The sequence below is a fragment of the Pristiophorus japonicus genome, chromosome 4 (genome assembly GCF_044704955.1).
Source record: "Pristiophorus japonicus isolate sPriJap1 chromosome 4, sPriJap1.hap1, whole genome shotgun sequence".
In the NCBI taxonomy this organism is placed as follows: Eukaryota; Metazoa; Chordata; class Chondrichthyes; family Pristiophoridae; genus Pristiophorus; species Pristiophorus japonicus.
The window spans coordinates 300,744,855-300,761,297 of NC_091980.1; the positions used below are offsets into that span (position 1 = coordinate 300,744,855).

The following is a 16,443-nucleotide window of genomic DNA, read 5'->3' on the forward strand; positions in this document are numbered from 1 at the left end:
CAAGGGCCTTTGCTTGTGTGTTATAACCTGACGGTGCAGGGAAGAAAAACAACAAGCCGTTACTGAAGAAAGAAAATGAGGAGTTTATTGTCCATGGTTTTCTCTGGTGGTTCACTGCTTAACATTTTGTGCACGTCGAGTGTTAACAAAGTCGTTAATCTGCTTAAAATAAACCGGGTTGTGTCATGTGTACAGATAGTGAGTGAAGCAATTTTACACAAACATACTAAGCAGTGTGCTACCAAAAGAAATGGCGGTTCTCTGCTCGGAGTGCAAATGCTGTGGATTTTGTTGTTGAATCGATGCCATCAATCTAATAGACACTTATGAGGAAACTTGGCTACGTCACTGTCTGTGCTTGTCATGGCACGGGGCTGGGGCGATTGAAATATCCACCTGTCCTTCCCACCTTTGTACAAAGGAAGCATTCCCGTTGGCAGAGAGTCTGGGCCAACGGGATAGACCAGTCTCTGCTCACCCAGTCGGGTTAATTAGCACCTGAAGGAAGGCTTCCATGTTCCAGCCTGAAGTTCGGAGGGAGGAGGGGCACATCTGAGACGTGGGCCCATCTTTCTCTTTCGGCGTGCTGATGGACTTGGAATGATATAGAAATTACAAACATGCTTCCCCGTGGGTGGCTGCCTCCGCCCGCCCGCAGACATTTCTACGGAAGTACCTGATGGTCCCGGAGTTTCGAAGACTTCTGGCCCTGGGCCTCTCTGTGAAGGCCAGCGTAGGGGCCTATGTATCCCGGCAGCGTATGGGCTTCATACGCATCACTGGGATCATGTGGGCCGGCCCAACCTATCTGAGAGGAGTATTCTCATTCATACTTATAGTGATTCCAATCAGCATAAATATGAATGGGAATACAGGAACCCTCGAAAACACACAAACACTTAAGATAAATTTTTTTTTTAAACATCAATATTTAAAATGCAATTTAATTAATTATTTAAAACAAAAATGTAATTTTTTGAAAAATAAATTTACAGAGTTTAAAGGGCCTAAGAATATTTAATAGGATTTGAAATGTTCAAATTATTGAAAAAAAATTATTATTCTGTGCTTTAAACGTGTTACGCTGATAAAAGCAAGTCATACGCCTACTTTTGTCAGTCGTAAGAATTTGAAGGACATTTGCTCGGCAGGAGTTGGGCAAATAGGCCAACTGTCTGCCCACGGAGGCCCTTTAGTGTCAGATGCAGTGGATCTGTCATGCTTGCTTTGGAGGCAATCAAGGAGGAGGTCCGGAGGGTTCAGGCCACATATGTGCCATTAAAGAAAAAGGGTGGGACTAACAAATCTAGAACCCCCTGGATGTCAGGGAGCATACAGAGCAGGATAAAGAAAAAAAGAGAAGCTTATGACAGATACCGAGGGCTTAATACTGCAGCCTCTCAAGAGGAATATAAAAAGTGCAGGGGTGAAATTAAAAAGAATATTAGGAAAGCAAAGAGAGAGCATGAAAAATTCTTGGCAAGTAAAATCAAGGAAAACCCAAAGATGTTTTATAAATATATTAAGAGCAAAAGGATAACTAAAGAAAGGGTAGGACCTATTAGAGACCATGAGGGTAATCTGTGTGTGGAGGCGGAAGATGTGGGTATGGTTCTTAATGAAAACTTTGCGTCTGTTTTTACAAAAAAGAGGGGCGATGCAGATGAGGAGGAGTGTGAAATATTAGATGAAATAAGCATAGAAAGAGAGGAGGTATTAAGGGATTTAGCAGTTTTGAAAGTGGATAATTTCCTAAGCCCAGATGAAATGTATCCCAGGCTTTTAAGCAAAGCAAAAGAGGAAATAGCAGAGGCTCTGACCATCATTTTCCAATCCTATCTGGCTTCAGGTGTGATGCCAGAGAACTGGAGGATTGCTAATGTGGTACCTTTGTTTAAGAAGGGAGAAAGGGATAGACCAAGTAATTACAGGCCAGTCAGCCTGAAGGACAGGATAAATCTTCACTTAGAAAGACATGGATTAATCATGGATTTGTTAAGGGAAAGTCGTGTCTGATTAATTTGATTGAATTTTTCGATGAGGTAACCAAGAGGGTCGATGAAGACAAAGCGTATGATATAGTGTGTATGGATTTTAGCAAGGCTTTTGATAAGGTCCCACATGGCAAACTGGTCACAAAGGTAAAAGCCCATGGGATCCAGGGCAAAGTGGCAAGTTGGATCCAAAATTGGCTCAGAGGCAGGAAGCAAAGGGTAATGGTTGATGGGTGTTTTTGTGACTGGAAGGATGTTTCCAGTGGGGTTCCACAGGGCTCAGTACTGGGTCCCTCGCTTTTTGCGGTATACATCAATGATCTAGACTTGAATGTAGGGGGTATGATTAAGAAGTTTGCAGATGATACTAAAATCAGCTGTGTGGTTGATAATGAAGAAGAAAGCTCGGGCTGCAGGAAGACATCAATCAACTGGTCAGGTGGGCAGAACAGTGGCAAATGGAATTTAATCCAGAGAAGTGTGAGGCAATACATTTCAGGAGGGCTAACAAGGCAAGGGAATACACATTAAATCGTAGGACACTGAGAAATGTAGAGGAACAAAGGGACCTTGGAGTGCATGTCCACCGATCCCTGAAGGTAGCAGGCCAGGTCGATAAGGTGGTTAAGAAGGCATACGGAATGCTTGCCTTTATTAGCCGAGGCATAGAATACAAGAGCAGGGGGGTTATGCTTGAACTATATAAAACACTGGTTAGGCCACGGCTGGAGTACTGCGTGCAGTTCTGGTCACCGCAATACAGGAAGAACGTGATTGCACTGGAGAGGGTACAGAGGAGATTTATGAGGATATTGCCAGGAGTGGAGAATCTAAGCTATGAGGACAGATTGGATAGACTGGGTTTGTTTTCATTGGAACAGTGGAGACTGGGGGGAGACTTCATTGAGGTGTATAAAATTATGAGGGGCCAAGATATATTGGATAGAAAGGGTCTATTTCCCTTAGCAGAGGGGTCAACAGCCAGGGGGCATAAATTTAAAGTAATTGGTAGAAGGTTTAGAGGGGATATAAGGGAAAAAATTTTCACCCAGAGGGTTGTGGGGGTTTGGAGCTCACTGTCTGAAAGGGTGGTAGAGGCAGAAACCTTCACTACATTTTAAAAGTACTTGGATGTGCACTTGAAGTGCTGTAACCTACAGGGCTACAGACCTAGAGCTGGAAAGTGGGATTAGGCTGGATAGCTGTTTGTTGGCCAGCGTGGACACGATGGGCTGAAATGGCTTCCTTCCGTGCTGTAAACTTCTATGATTCTATGATTCTATTTGCAGCCTTTTCTATTTTGACTGCCGATCAGATATGGCTAGATTTGGATCCAGATTTGAGTTCTATGCCCATTCTCACTCTGAATGCTTCCTTCTCCTGACTGCACCAGATAACCCACACACGTATCTCGTGTCCAGCCTGATTGTGCATCCTGCAATATGAGTTGCAATGTTTGGACCCCAAAACTTTCATTGGAGAGACTGCAACGTTGGGCAAAACAGGTGGATATTCACAATGGCCCGTTAATCTTTGTTCCGTTTTATTACGATATATTTACTGCTTATCTGTTTTTAATAAAAACACGTCGGAAAAATGTTGCGATACACTCTGGTCCAAGTGCACAAGGATTTAACTTGTGTCTTTACCTTTGAAGAGGAAAGAGGAAGCACAAACCATTGGCAGGTAGGTCCTGTACAGATGCATTCATTGGAAGAGGTGTAAAGTGGATTAAGGTCAGACTGAGATGAATTCGCTGCTTAAACGAAATGTTGAAAGATGCAGCACTGTGATGGGGTTTAAACAAGTTGGCCTGATTGACGCTGGTACTGGAGATAATTCATCTGCTGGGAGACGTCCATTCTGTCTCTGATAATGACTATCACAGGATGATAGCAAAAAGCAGATGCCGTTGGAGTGTTCCGTTTGTCACGAGCTGCTTCTCAGCAGACACTGAATCAGGAAAAGTACTCATTGAACCAGACACAGATGGGGGAAGGTGGAAGTTAAAAAGGGGAAGGTAGGAGGGAAAGCAATATGTTGAATCCGTTCTCATTCCCATTTCTGCTTGTAAATTGATGTTAAGGACGAGAAATGTGTTCAAAATAATAGATGAATGGAGGTTGGTATTGAAGAGATGTTGCCCTGTTTGCTGGACATTATGAGGATGGGTTTAGTGATTCTGAGTGGCTTCAGATTACTATCTTGAATTTTCACAGGGTTGAAATTGCAATGGCCTCGGTGTATTAAAGTATACATTCCTCTGTCCCCTGGTGTACCAACGGGCTTTGTTAAAATAGCAAATATATTTCATACAAATGTGTTTCTTATAGCGCACAGCGCGATTTCAGCTCATCAGATATATAATGGCCGACCCATGCGTGAATAGCCTCATCTCACTCTCGCTTATATGTGTGGTGATCGTACCGAGACGTTCAGTCTGGGCAAAATGTGGATGGAGATATCGGTATTGATGAGGTGTTGTCCTGTTGTTGGATGTTCGTCGATAAGTATGAAAGATCGGGTTCTATTAGCTGGGGTGAAGGGTATCTCGATGGTGCCTAAATGAAGGATGTGTTCCGTGAGACTTTTGCAATGGTTGTCAGCCAGGCCAATGGGGAACGGCGACAGGGATGGGGTGTGAGTTCAGATGCTCAATGGAGGGTCATGGACAGAGAATGATGGAAGGAAAGTCAAAGAGGGACAGAGAAAATCAGGGCCTTTCGCACTTTGCCGCTGGTGAATGGAAACAAGTGAGAGAGGTTTTGGAGAAGGTTTCATCTTCCGCTACCGAATCAGGAAAAGTAGTTATTGAACAAGACATGGATAGAGAAGGTGAAAGTTAAAAAGGGGAAGAGGAGAAAAAAAGCCCCCATCAACAATATGTTGAATCTATTCTAATTCCTATTTAAGTTTATTAAATTTATTAAGGGTGAGAAATATTTTCAAAAACAATCGCTGAATAGAGTTGATGACAAGTTGCTCGACATTCACTGATAAATGCAAAATATGAAAGATTCCTGTTTGCTGAGGTAAGGGGTATCTCGGTGATGTGTTTGCTGAGGGCTACAGCAATGGATGACGGACAGGCCAATGGGGAAAGGAGATGGGGTGGTGTTCGGGTGCCTCTGTTTCCTTGGATTGCCCAGCTGAGCGAGAGTGGGCAGTCGCGAGCAGCCCGACCTCTGACAGCGGTGCTCCGGCAGCCCTTAGCCCCCCCCTGTGACTTTCATCCATTCTCTTGGGGAAAGCACCGGGACTCGTTGTAGCGCCTCCCTGTGGCAGCAAGTGGGAGAACGGGAATCCTGTGTGGGAGGCGAGTTGAGCCAAACTCCCATCACTCCGCACCTCTCGCACCCTGCGCCAACGATAATTTGATTGTAAATAATCGCCCTGAGGGATATTATCTGTTACCCCTGTCGGCCTGAGTGAAACCAGCAACGGTACAGCGTCGCTGGGTGAGTACTGAATAAAAGTAGGGGTACAACATCTCAAACCCGGCAACCTCGGGACCCGAGACCGCGCCGGTTTTTTGGAATTTTTCCGGATTTCGGACAAGAAGATCAAGAGCGTGCGTATGCTGCCGAGACAGACAAAATGCTGTTGTTTGTAGTACTGTGCTTGCACCAAATCAGTTCCCTGAAGTTTATACCCATGAACTAACAAAGGGGGAGAGGAGCGATGTGGAACGGTTACAAAAAAAACTCATGAGGCCCGAATTTGATGAAGGCCCCCACCCAAAGGACCACCAATGGCCGCCTAGGTCCCCGACGGTTCTTTGGGCGGGGTTTTCATCAGCAAAGTCTCTCAAAGGTCGGCAGGCGGCAAATAGACGACGTTCGGCGCCAGTCTGGGTGGGAGCAGGCGGGAGCTCTCATTCTCATGCCGCCCAAGTTGTCGCCGAGGATAGAGTCGGGCCCACGGAGGGTCGAGCTAAAAATAAAAAGCATTTAAAAAAAAAAAAAAACACCTGCCGACCTTCGGGGGACCCCGTACAGGTCAGTCCTCGTAAAGAAATACATTAATAAAATGTCACTGACCTGTTTTCCTCCATCTTCACACTTGCCGTTGAGGACGGAGCAGACTCCACGCAAGGGCCCACAGCCCCCCCTGCTGCCGACTCCCGCCCACATGAATCTGATATCTCAGTGGGCGGGAATGTACAGACGCGCGTTGGCCGTCCGCTGACGTCGGCGGGCGCTTCCTGGCCACTCTCCCCTCCCGCCCGTTCCAGGCCACGCCGAAAGTGGCACTGGGCAGTTCGAGCAGAGGAATGTCAGCGGCAGTGGGCGGCAAGGCCATCAATTTCGGTCCCATGACGTGCGTTGTTTGATATATCTTTTAAAATACGCAGCTGGAGTGTTCCCATCGTTACTTGCACTCGAGCAGTTGGTATCCGGCCTGTTTCAATTACCTAACTTTTTGGTCAGATACTTATTGCACTTGTGTGTGAAAGCATCAATGGAAAAAAAAAATGTAATCATATTTCCAACACGTTGGCAGTTAATTTCCCGGCACAGCAAAGATTTTCTTTTAAAATTCTACGGCCCCGAGCTTGGTGGGAGCTAAGTCCCGCCCAAAGAACCGCTGAGATCCTGACGGTACTTTGGGTGGAAGTTTCATGAAAGAGTCCTGTAAAGATCGCCCGGCGGCAAAACAAGGACTTAGGCCCTGAATCTGGACGGGAGCTCCCATTCTCGCCGGCAAATGCAATCCTCGGCAAAGTACCGCCGAAGATTGAGTCGGACCCAGGGAGCGGGGGGGGGGGGGGAACAGATAAAAATTAAACATTTCCAAAAAATAAAAAAAAAAACACTGGAAAACTTTCAGGGGACTCCATTCACCTGAATCGTTGGGAAAACAATAAGGAAAAGAAGCTTACTAATCTTTGTTTTCAAGTCTTCATACTTACCGTTGAGGTTGGACCTGCCTCCACACGGCGGTCCTTCTCCCTGCTGCAGCGGACTCCCGCCCGGACCAAACTGGCAGCTCGGCGGGCGGGAGGACACTTACACGCGTTGCACGTCAGCGGACGGTTCCCGGCGGTCTTCCCTCCCCGCCGGCGGGAAGCCCCCACCAATGTCGCTCGGAGGGGAAACCGCCCAGAAAACTCGGCAGCAGCGGGTGGTGAGCCCACCAAGTTCGGCCCCTATATTTCCCCCTCCTTAGTTGCAAATATTGCTGGGGGGTGGGGAAGGAGGAGAGAAGTCACAGGCCTATGTTTCTGACTTCCCTGTGTGAATACCAGTGCCTCGTTACAATGTCCCGAAGAGAGCTGTGGCGAGCGAGGAGTTTGCCTTTTGCGACATGCAGTTGAGATCGGTGGCGTGTCGTGGGAATTCCGTTGCGCGAGCTGCTGTGACTGTCACAAGCTGTCTGAGCAGCCAATCACGATGCAGAATTCTCACAGGCCGGGAAGCAGGAAGTAAAGACGTTGCTCTCATTCTGACTTTTGGAAAATGTTGGAAAGAGCAAAGCAAAGAGGAGCGCTCTCGGATGGGGAAAGAGGTAAAGTAAAGATGAACAAACTTTCAAAAAAAAAAAATAACATTCTTTTAAAAGTTGCTTAAAAATTAAAATTTTTATTATAATGGAGAAATTTGACACTCCACGAAATTAAATTTCATTTTTCAAGGCCAAAGCGTTTGTTTAGCAGTCAATGCGCTGTTAAAGCCCCAGTTACACCTAATTCAACACGGCCTAACTTTTAGTGGGGTACTTAACAGTGATATTACCGCGGAAAAGTCCAACTTTTCGTCAGTTTCACTGATTACACTGATGGCTATCTACGGGGAGGGGGTTGGCGGGGGTGGGCGGGTGCTGGTGACGTCTACAGTGTAGCCAGTGTCGGAGCAGTGAATGACTGACTGCGACCTCAGGATTCCCGCGTTAGGATGCGTTCAGTTTCAAAGGGGCGATAACGGCAAACACTGTGAGCTCGCCATTGATGCCCACCGCAAATTCCGGGCCAGTGTGATTCCCGTATGGCCGTGGACACGCTCACCATCCCCGCAGTTAAAGTGGGACTCAAGTCTGGGGCCACAAATTTGCAAGGTGGGAGGATCAACGGACTCCCCCCAGGATGGCCCCCAGAGGCGGGAGCTCGGAGAGTCTGCGAGATACACAGATTTCTGACTTTGGGTTAGAGGTGCGCTGTGTCTCAAGAATTTGGCATTCCATATTTTGCTTCATTTGTTGACTTAGTAGCAAATCCGTCGCATCGCTGCAACATCATAAAAAACCTTGGTCTGCCCTGACTCTCTACTTGTACCTGACACAGTCATCCAGAAGTTAAGACACGGGAGGGGGATGGGGGGGTTGTGGAGGTGCAGTGGGGGATGGTGGAGGGGTTTGCGGGGTTATGGAGGGGGATGGGGGGTTGTGGATGTGCAGTGCGGGATGGTGGAGGGGGTTTCGGGGTTATGGAGGGGGGTGCGGGGGTTGTGGAGGGGGGTGGAGGGGGGTAAGGGTGATGGAGGGGGCTGGGGGGTGTTGGAGAGGGGGTGGGGTTTGTGGGGTTGGGTGGAGGGTTGTGGAGGAGGGGGGTGAGGATTGGTGGGGGTGGTGAAGTGGAGTGGAAGGTGAGAACGGTGGAGGTGGTGGGGGCTTGCAGAGGGGGAGGTGGGGGAATGGAGAGGAGGTGGGGGGGTGATCCCCGGAATTGTGTTACAGCCCCTCTCTCTCACACACAAACCACGTTGGAAGTGGGGGAGAGCAGTGGAAGGGAAGTGTCCATTTTATTCAAAGTACTCAAAGCCCCATGTCTACCCTAAAAGTAAAAGGATTTACTCCTCAAAGATTCTATTATCAATACATGGCCAGTAGCAAACCCCAGCAGTTGTGTGTTCTCTCAGGCTCAAGCCTCTGGTCTGAAGTTGGGGTGAAGATCCCTTGTTAAGATAAATGGAGCCGTCCTGGGTGGCAGACTGGAACGAAGGAAGGAAATTCAAACGTGGTGGGCCTCCATTAGAGTTGTAAAATGTGTTTTTAGATATACTGTCTGAGCGTGCACACTGTGCTGGGGAGTTGAGAGCTCAGACCAAACCCTGCTATTGACTAGGACTATTTACACTGTGTTCTTGCACGCCAAATTCCATACAGATATATACTTCCTCGTTAAAAGGAACATCTCACAAACGCATCATTTCAGTAGTATTAATAAAAAGGAGTAACAAAGTGCACAATTTGACAGTATATGGCCTACAAATCCGAGCCCTTTGCTCCTCCTGTTTGCGTCGGCGGGGGCGTTTACGGGGCGCAAACGACTTCTCGCCCGGCTGTGGCGCCGCTAACGACTCCCGCTAAATTCCGCGGGGGATGTAGCGGCGGCGGCAACTCGCTGCGCCCCGCACCGCTGCGGCAGCGATGACAACATCATCCCCATGCGCCGTGCCCCGTGATCGCCCCGCAACGAAAATTGGGGCGCGCCCCCTGAAGCTGTCCCGGACGATGCCAGCGACAGCGTCAGGGGACGTGAATCGGGGCACTACTTAAAGGGGAGGTGGCGGCCATGTTGAAAAAACATCTGGCCTTTTTCTTCGGCACCCTGCTAGCGCTTCTGTGTTCAATAACGAGCAGGAATACTGAACAATTGAATCAAATTCTTGGAGTGAAGAATAACCTGATGATGTATGTGCATTTACAGAGGGCACCAGTAGCGTCTCTGCTTGCAAATAACATGGCAACATCTCATAAGAGCATCCTTGATTGACTGAACAAAAGCGACAATTAAAAGGGCAGCACCAGTTACCAGTGTGAGTGAGTAAAGAGTACCGAGTTGGCTCATTGTCCCCTGATGGACCCTCAGGTATCTGCAGGCATGGAGGCCGTGGGGGGGTATACCTTTTAGGCTTCACCGCATGGCTGGTAATCCGATGGAGCGGTTCACACGGTTCTGGCCGGACCCGTTCCCTCTTCGCTTCGGGTTCGACCACGGGCGGGCAAATCGCTCCACCGCCCGAGCGATGAAGGCAGACATATACTCCCGGCATTTCCTTCACAGGCTGTGCACAAAGTAGCTCCGCAAATCACGACGTTTCACCGTGATTACAGGTCACGGTATTGAAGAAATGGTGAAAAAGCTGTCCATAGACCTTAAATCGACACTTTGAGTCCAAGCTTGAATGTGACCTTCATGAAACGAGATGGAAGTCCTTCACAGGAAAGATTAAAACTCGGGGCAAGAACCCAAAGCCAAGAATATGGCGGCTGGTGACCACATCTCTGAAAAATGAATTCTAAATAAATGAAATTGAGGAAAACAAATAATTGAAGTCTTTTCACTTGGCCAAAAACGTACTGGTTGCAGGGTATGTTGCACAGAATGTGGCTATTTATCCAGAGACACTGTCTGGGCATTAACTTTGGTTGCTTTTTCCATGTGTGTGTGTGTGTTTGTGTGTGTGTGTGTGAAGAAGTATTTTGGAAAACGGAGAGCACAGAGAAGGATGAGAACAACGAGCATCCATTCATCGCACGGGCACATTCTTTCTTGCCTGTCAGAACATCTTGCTTTCTGGGACAGCTCATGAATAAGTAACACCAGGAAATGTGAGACTTCATAAAACAATTAACCTCCCACCTGACCCCTGCTGGAATTACACTGGCACTTGTATTCTTTCAAAGAAAGTAGTTGAGAAATATCACTTTTCGAGGTTGCTTGAGGCTTTTCAGTCCTGAAAGAAGGGGATTTCAAAATAAGATTGTAAATGGCACAGAGAAGAAAAATGGAACACTGCTTGAAATTAAACTGCGATAGTGGAACATTGGGGCACAGGTTCAAATCGGTGGAAGGCAAGTTTAATGACTGATGTCAGGACGTTGTTCACAGAAAGCTTGATGGAGGGAACAGTACAATATTTTACTGGATGGGTAAACAAGGATAGACTGGATGGCCTTCCTCACCCATCTCTATCTATTATGGGAATGGTAGCCGAGTGGTTACGGTACTGGACTAATGATTCGGAGACGTGAGTTCAAATCCCACCACGGCAGATTTGGAATTTAAATTTAGTTTATTAAAATAAATCTGGAATAAAAAGCTCGAGTCAGAAATGGTGACCATAAAACTATTGGATTGTCAGAAAAATCCATTTGCTTCACTCTCTCTCTGCCGCCCTTACCCGGTCTGGCCTATACGTGATTCCAGACTCTCAGCAATGTGGTTGACTCTTAACTGCCCTCTGAGGTGGCCTAGCGAGACACTCAGTTGTAAGAAACCACTAGGAAAACCTTCACCACAGGAACTGCTGCGATTCAAGAAGGCGGCTCACTACCACCTTCTCAAAGGCAATTTGCGACGGACAATAAATGCTGGCCTTGCCAGCAATGTCCACATGCCATGAATTAATTTTTTTATATCTTGAGCGATGAAGGGTTTTCTGCATTACAAAATCCCGAGGTAAGTGCAGATGAGGAAGGCCATTGAAGCCCATCTTAACATCCACCTAATCCACCAAAGATCCGAATGTTCTCCCTATTGTAACATCTAATTTTTGTCCCTTATATGTTTATTTTCTCTTTTCTGCAAAAAATATACTGAGAATACTTGATATCCTCTGTATTCAATTTGCGAGAATCAAACTGCTATTTATTTCTCAAGTGTTGTGAGCAGAAAGGTGATTACCAAAGCAAAGACATTACTTAGTGTAGAGATGGCCAGTGCTGCCAGTGTCTCTCTGTGCAATAATGTGTCGAGCATTTTGGTTGGGGAAGGATGCGTGGAGAGGGAAGAGTCTGTAAATGCCTGCGTCAAGTGCTGGTGACTTTTACTTTGGATGGCTCTAGGTGATGCGTTCTTCTCAGATTAGCTGTACTGCGCTATGTCGGGATACTGTTCCACCAATACACTCGCCTTTACCTCCTCTTCTAAAGACACAGGGGCCGAAATTGCCCCCTGACCGAAAAGTAGGCGCAGTCATCGATTCATTAGGTTTTTCTCCGCCCCGATCTATGGGGAGGAGATTTGACCGATACTCACATCTTTGTTTTCGATTTCCAGTTGGGGCAATGTTGAGGAGTGGAAGTGCCATTGGAGCAGGGCGGCCGTCAGTCCGAGTCATCAGCGCTGCACGTCACAACGTCCCTCCCCTTCAGTTAAAGGGGGGGGGGGGGGGTTCCGCTGTAAACTCTGCAGTTTGTTTAGTTGGGCCCGCCGGGCCACCAGGGAGGGTTTCGGCCAGGTCAGCGGTCCGGTACCCAAGAGGAGATGCCGGGCTGCCCCTCGGAAGCCCAGCCGAACCCGTAGCCGCCATTGTCGGGCCGACCTCGGAGTCGGCTGACAATTAAAATAAAATAGAGGCCGCGGCAGCGCGCCCTCCCCTTTAATGGTGGACATGCCGCCCAGGCACGCACAGCTTCCCGCAGGGGAAAGCCATCAGTTGTCCGCTCCGCTCCCACTAGGCAATTTCTCTTGTGGGTCAGGAAGTGGGGTCGTCGCCGGCAGGTAAGGGGGTCGGCGCGTGCCCAATGGGCGGCAGCACGGGCGGGGCAGAAACCCGTTTCCGCCGCTTCCGGCCCGGGGGCACTTTAGGACGAGTCAACTCATCCATCTGGCCTGGTCGATGAGGCCTCTCCAATGGGCCTTCAGGCCCCACTGTCTCGCATTCGAGATTACTGTGGCACAGAGAGCAGATAAGAACGTAAGGAATCGGAGCAGGAGTAGGCCATTCAGCCTCTTGAGCCGGCTCTGCCATTCAATAAGATCTACCTCAACTCCACTTTCCTACGCTATCCTCATATCACTTGATTCCCTTTATATCCAAAAGTCTATCAATCTCTGTCTTGAATATGCTCAATGACTGAGCAGCCACAGGGGTAGGGAATTCCAAAGGTTCACAACCCTCTGAGTGAGGAAGTTTCTCCTCATCTCAGTTCTCGATACTGTCTGGTATCCAGCGTATGTGACCATTCTTCACCTGCGAACCTCGACGAGTGTGGCAGGCTATGTGACCAATTCAGGTCTCTTACCCATTCCCGATATTCATCGCTTTCACCGTGCCTTCCGCTGACTAGACCCTAAGCTGCGGAATTCCCACCTAAACTGCTCAGACTCTCTTTCTCTCTCTCCTCCTTTTAGATGCTCCTTAAAACCTACCACTTTGACAAAACTCAAAACCGACACTTTGACAAAGCCCCTATGGTTACGTGACCTAATAGCTCCTTATGTGGCTCAGTGTCAAATTTTGTTTCAAGTTTCTCTCAATCTACCCTGTTTCTCTCTACCCTATCAACTTCTTTAAAAAAGAAAGACTTGCATTTAAATAGCGCCATTCATGACCACCGGACGTCCCAAAGTGATTTACAGCCAATGAAGTACTTTTGAAGTGTCACTTGATCAGCTCCGCTGGGCAGGCAACATAGTTCACATGCCAGACATGAGACTTCCAAAGCAAGCGCTCTACTCGGAACTCCTTCACAGCAAACGAGCCAAAGGTGGGCAGAGGAAACGTTACAAGGACACCCTCAAAGCCTTCCTGATAAAGTACGAAATCCCCACTGACACCTGGGAGTCCCTCGCCAAAGACCGCCCTAAGTGGAGAAAGTGCATCCGGGAGGGCGCTGAGCACTTCGAGTCTCATTGCCGAAAGTGTGCAGAAATCAAGCGCAGGCAGCGGAAGGAGCGTGCGGTAAACCTGTCTCATCCATCCCTTCCCTCAACGACTATCTGTCCATAAGAACATCAGAACATAAGAATTTGGAACAGGAGTAGGCCATCTAGCCTCTCGAGCCTGCTCTGCCATTCAATAAGATCATGGCTGATCTGGCCGTGGACTCAGCTCCACTTACCTGCTCGCTCCCCGTAACCCTTAATTCCCTTATTGGTTAAAAATCTATCTCTCTGTGACTTGAATACATTCAATGAGCCAGCCTCAACTGCTTCCTTGGGCAGAGAATTCCACAGATTCACAACCCTCTGGGAGAAGAAATTCCTTCTCAACTCGGTTTTAAATTGGCTCCTCCGTATTTTGAGGCTGTGCCCCCTAGTTCTAGTCTCCCCGACCAGTGGAAACAACCTCTCTGCCTCTATCTTGTCTATCCCTTTCATTATTTTAAATGTTTCTATAAGATCACCCCTCATCCTTCTGAACTCCAACGAGTAAAGACCCAGCCTACTCAATCTCTCATCATAAGGTAACCCCCTCATCTCCGGAATCAGCCTAGTGAATCATCTCTGTACCCCCTCCAAAGCTAGTATATCCTTCCTTAAGTAAGGTGACCAAAACTGCATGCAGTACTCCAGGTGCGGCCTTACCAATACCCTATACAGTTGCAGCAGGACTTCTCTGCTTTTGTACTCCATCCCTCTCGCAATGAAGGCCAACATTCCATTCGCCTTCCTGATTACCTGCTGCACCTGCAACCTAACTTTTTGGGATTCATGCACAAGGACCCCCAGGTCCCTCTGCACCGCAGCATGTTGTAATTTCTCCCCATTCAAATAATATTCCCTTTTACTGTTTTTTTTCCCAAGGTGGATGACCTCACACTTTCCGACATTGTATTCCATCTGCCAAACCTTAGCCCATTCGCTTAAACTATCTAAATCTCTTTGCAGCCTCTCTATGTCCTCTACACAACCCGCTTTCCCACTAATCTTTGTGTCATCTGCAAATTTTGTTACACTACACTCTGTCCCCTCTTCCAGGTCATCGATGTATATTGTAAACAGTTGTGGTCCCAGCACCGATCCCTGTGGCACACCACTAACCACCGATTTCCAACCCAAAAAGGACCCATTTATCCCGACTCTCTGCTTTCTATTCGCCAGCCAATTCTCTATCCATGCTAATACATTTCCTCTGAATCCGCGTACCTCTATCTTCTGCAGTAACCTTTTGTGTGGCACCTTATCGAATGCCTTTTGGAAATCTAAATACACCACATCCATCGGTACACCTCTATCCACCATGCTCATTATATCCTCAAAGAATTCCAGTAAATTAGTTGAACATGATTTTCCCTTCATGAATCCATGCTGCATTTGCTTGATTGCACTATTCCTATCTAGGTGTCCCACTATTTCTTCCTTAATGATAGTTTCAAACATTTTCCCCACTACAGATGTTAAATTAACCGGCCTATAGTTACCTGCCTTTTGTCTGCCCCCTTTTTTAAACAGAGGCATTATATTAGCTGCTTTCCAATCCGCTGGTACCTTCCCAGAGTCCAGAGAATTTTGGTAGATTATAACGAATGCATCTGCTATAACTTCTGCCATCTCTTTTAATACCCTGGAATGCATTTCATCAGGACCAGGGGACTTGTCTACCTTGAGTCCCATTAGCCTGTCCAGCACTACCTCCCTAGTGATAGTGATTGTCTCAAGGTCCTTCCTTCCCACGTTCCCACCTGTGACAGAGTCTGTGGCTCTCGTATTGGACTGTTCAGCCACCTAAGGACTCATTTTAAATGTGGAAGCAAGTCTTCCTCGATTCCGAGGGACTGCCCATGATGATGATGATTTGGAGTGTAGTCACTGTTGTAATGTAGGAAACGCGACAGCCAATTTGTGCACAGCAAGCTCCCGCAAACAGCAATGTGATAATGACTAGATCATCATCTTAAACACATCAATTAGATCACCCTTTAAGCTTCTATACTCAAATCTTCCCTGATAGACGAGCAGTATTGAACCCTTGGACGATATTGGGTTTTTAATAGAGAATTACAAATTCCTGAGGGGAAAGAACTGTTTGGCATTTAGGTTATGACAATATTGGAGAGGAAATCGAGAGCAGCAGACATGTGATGGTGATTATGTGGAAGCAATCTATAAGCCTGCACAGAAGAATAAAGTGTAACACAATGATAAGTTTCAAATTTCATATTTCTTTATGTCATTATATTTTAACAGTAAGTGGAATTGATGGTCCATTGATACCATTGCAAGACTGACTATGTAGTTGCCCTATCCTACCTAATCATAGAAGGAGGCCATTGCGGCCCAGTGTGTCCGTGCCGGCCGACAAAAAGTATCCAGCCTCATCCCACTTTCCAGCTCTTGGTGCGTAGCCCTGTAGGTTATGGCACAAGTGCACATCCAAGTACCCTTTAAATGTGGTAAGGGTTTCTGTCTCTACCACTCTTTCAGGCAGTGAGTTCCAGACCCCCACCACCCTCTGGGTGAATAAAATTCCCCTCAAATCCCCTCTAAACCGCCTACCAATTATTTTAAGTCTATGTTCCCTGGTTGTTGACCCCTCTGCTAAGGGAAATAGGTCCTTCCTATCCATTCTATTTTGGTCCCTCATAATTTTATACACCTCAATCAGGGCTCCCCTCTCAGCCTCCTCTGTTCCAAAAGAAAACAACTCCAGCATCTCTAATCTGTCCTCATCGCTAAAATTCTCCAATCCAGGAGACATCCTTGTAAATCTGGAAACTCATCAAATGCATCCTTGAACAATGACTGGTCGGAGGACCCCAAACTGCAGCTGTTGATTAAACT

The 16,443-nt window shown here is 47.3% G+C and overlaps 1 protein-coding gene across 1 annotated transcript in view; it reads left to right on the top strand.

Annotated features, from left to right (window-relative positions):
- nrxn3a (neurexin 3a) overlaps positions 1-16,443 on the top strand; it is a 2,272,338-nt gene that overhangs the window by 1,034,716 nt on the left and 1,221,179 nt on the right. The gene's annotated exons all lie outside the window — the stretch shown is intronic.